The sequence below is a fragment of the Colobus angolensis genome, unplaced genomic scaffold (genome assembly GCF_000951035.1).
Source record: "Colobus angolensis palliatus isolate OR3802 unplaced genomic scaffold, Cang.pa_1.0 Scaffold64, whole genome shotgun sequence".
NCBI classification, from domain to species: domain Eukaryota; kingdom Metazoa; phylum Chordata; class Mammalia; order Primates; family Cercopithecidae; genus Colobus; species Colobus angolensis.
Genome location: NW_012120043.1, coordinates 2,563,394 through 2,566,747, shown reverse-complemented (window position 1 = coordinate 2,566,747; position 3,354 = coordinate 2,563,394).

Genomic DNA, 3,354 nt, shown 5'->3' with positions numbered 1-3,354 from the left:
CAGCACTTTGGGAGGCCAAGGCAGGCGCATCACTTGAGGTCAGGAATTCAAGAACAGCCTGGCCAACATGGTGAAACCCCATCTCTACTAAAAGTATAAAAATTAGTCAGGCATGGTGGCGCACGCCTGTAGTCCCAGCTACTCAGGAGGCTGAGGCAGGAGAATCACTTGAACTCGGGAGGTGGAGGTTGCGGTGAGCCGAGATCGTGCCATTGCACTCCAGCCTGGGCAACAAGAATGAGACTCGATCTCAAAAACAAACAAACAAAAGAAAACGAGCTCCAGTCTCAGTTTCTTTCTCTGTGAGATGGGAGCAGTCACACTAAGGCTTCATCAGAGACATTGAAGGATCAAATTCCCACAATCAGGTAAGCGCTCAGGAAATGTGCTCTATTATCTTTGGGCCGGGCGCCAGAGATCACCTCTGTAATCCCAGCACTTTGGGAGGCCAAGGCAGGAGGATTGCTTGAGCCCAGGAGTTTAAGACCAACCTGGGTAACACAGGGAGACCCCATCTCTACAAAAATTTTAAAAATCAGCGGACCGTGGCGGTGCACACCTGTAGTCCCAGCTACGCAAGAGGCTGAGATGGGAGGATCACTTGAGCCCGGGAGTTTGAGGCTGCAGTGAGCTATGGTCATGTCACTGCACTCCAGCCTGGGCAACACAGCGAGATCCTGTGTCTAAAAATAAAATAAAGTAAAAGATGAGATCAATAACAGCGTCACTGAGACCATCTGGGAGCCTGAGGTGAGAGGAATAATCGGTATACGTAATCCTGTCATAATTTTCTTTCTTTCTTTCTTTCTTTTTTGAGACAGACTCTCGATCTGTCACCCAGGCTGGAGTGCAATGGCGCGATCTCAGCTCACTGCAACCTCCACCTCCTGGGTTCAAGCGACCCTCCTGCCTTAGCTTCCCAAGTAGCTGGGATTACAGGTGCACTCCACCACACCTGGCTAATTTTTTGTATTTTTAGTAGAGACGGGGTTTCACCATGTTGGCCAGGCTGGTCTCCAACTCCTGACCTCAAATGATCTACCTGCCTCGGCCTCCCAAAGTGTTGGAATTACAGGTGTGAGCCACCTCACTTGGCTTTAAACAAAATAAATTTTAAAACATTTATCCAGCATAGAGGTTTTTGCATTCATTTGAATTAAGAACAACAACAAAAAACGTGGCCGGGGCCAGGCGCAGTGGCTCACACCTGTAATCCCAGCACTTTGGGAGGCTGAGGTGGGCAGATCATGAGGTCAAGATATCAATATCCTCTAATGAGATTAGTTTCTTTTTCTTTTTCCTTTTTGAGACAGGGTCTCCCTTTATTGCCCAGGCTGGAGTGCAGTGATGTAATCATCACTCACTGCAGCCTCTATCTCTAAGGATAGACTCATGCCTGTAATCTCAGCACTTTGGGAGGCCAAGGCAGGCAGATCACGGTCAGGAGTTCAAGACTAGCCTGGCCAACATGGTGAAACTCCATCTCTACTAACAATACAAAAAGTTGGCCAGGCGTGGTGGCGTGTGCCTGTAATCCCAGCTACTCAGGAGGCTGCAGCAGGAGACTTACTTGAGCCTGGGAGGTGGAGATTGTAGTGGGTTGAGATCACGCCACTGCACCCCACCTGGGTGACAGAGCGGGACTCTGTCTAAAAAACATAAATAAATAAAATGGTAAAAAGTCAGGTTCAAGGGGCTCTGGGGGCAGAGGTCCCAGGCAGCAGGCACAGAGCATGAAAAGGCCCTGACACAGGACCTCACCTGGTGCATCTGAGGAATCCCAAGAGGCCTGGGGGTGGAACAGAGTGAGCAAGAGGGAGCGCCGGGAAGATGAGCTCACAGGGCTTTGGGGGCTGCAGGGAGGGGTCTGCGTTTCACTCCGGATGTAGCCAGGAAGTGATTGGCAACGGCTGGGCTCTGACATCATGTTTTTCTCCAAAGATGAACAAGACGAACAAGGCATGACTCCTGTCCCCAAGGAGAGGTTTCGGGATGGAGCTGAGTCATCATTTGAACTTGCAGACATTTGTAAGACAGGCCTGGGGTGGGAGGAGGTGGGGTTGCCAAGCCAGGTGGCAGTGGAGGCTCCAGCGAAGGCTAAGGCACACTGGGGACATTCTGAGGACAGTAGCAGGGAAGGGGCGGGGGAAATGGTGCACAGCAAGAGGCTGGCAGGTCTGGGACTGTGCCTCGCAGAGGAAGGTAGAAGGAGAGGCTCTGTCTGAGGCCACGTTTGCCTGGTTCAAATCCCACCTGCAGCCGTCAACAGCTGTGTGTCCTTGGGTTGGTGGCTCAACCTCCCTGAAACTCCCTCTTTTCATGGGAAAGTCAGGTTGTGGAAAGGTTTACCCAAAAGAAGGACCTAGCATGGGCTTGCCATAGAAAGTGCTCCGTACACCTCCCCTACTGTAGTGACCTCGAAAGCCACTGGAACCCGGGCATGGTGACTCACGCCTGTAATCCCAGCACTTTGGAAGGCCGAGGCGAATGGATCACTTAAGGTAGGAGTTTGAGACCAGCCTGGCCAACATGGTGAAACCCCTTCTCTCCTAAAAATGCAAAAATTAGCTGGGCGTGGTGGAAGGTGCCTGTAATCCCAGTTACTCCGGGAGGCTGAGGCACGAGAATCGCTTGAACCCAGGTGGCGGAGGTTGCAGTGAGGCGAGATCACACCACTGTACTCCAGCCTAGGAGACAGAGCAAGACTCTGTCTCAAAACAAAACAAAACAAAAACAAAAATCCGAATGGTATACCCATCAGGCAGGACATTCCAGGGGCCTAAAGGTCACCTCTCAGTGACTCAAACAAAAGCCAGACCTCTCTCTGGTCGAGGCAAAATTTCTTGCTACACAATGGACAGATATCGTTCCCCTTGCCCTGAGTATTTTACAATGAACACAGTTTGTAAAAGAGCCACCAGCCTCCGCTTCCCAAAGTGTTGGGTTTCACAGACAATGGAACAGCTGGAACCCCTGGCAGCAGACAATGCTGGCACAGTGGGCAGCTTCGGGCCTGGCTCCAGTGATCTCCCACGGTGGTTAACTTTTTTTATTTTTTCTCTTAGAGATGGGTTTTGCTCTGTTGCCCGGGCTGGAATGCAGTGACGCCATCACAGCTCACTGCAGCCTTCAACTCCTGGCTTAAGGAATCGTCCCACCTCAGCCTCCCAAATAGCTAGAATTATAGGCATGGACCACCACACCCAGCTATGCAGCGGTTCTTCCTGCCCACTGCATAAAGAAAGACCAGGTGACTGGGCGCGGTGGCTCACGCCTGTAATCCCAGCACTTTGGGAGGCTGAAGTGGGAAGATTCCTTGAGTCCAGGAGTTTGAGACCAGCCTGGGCAACATAG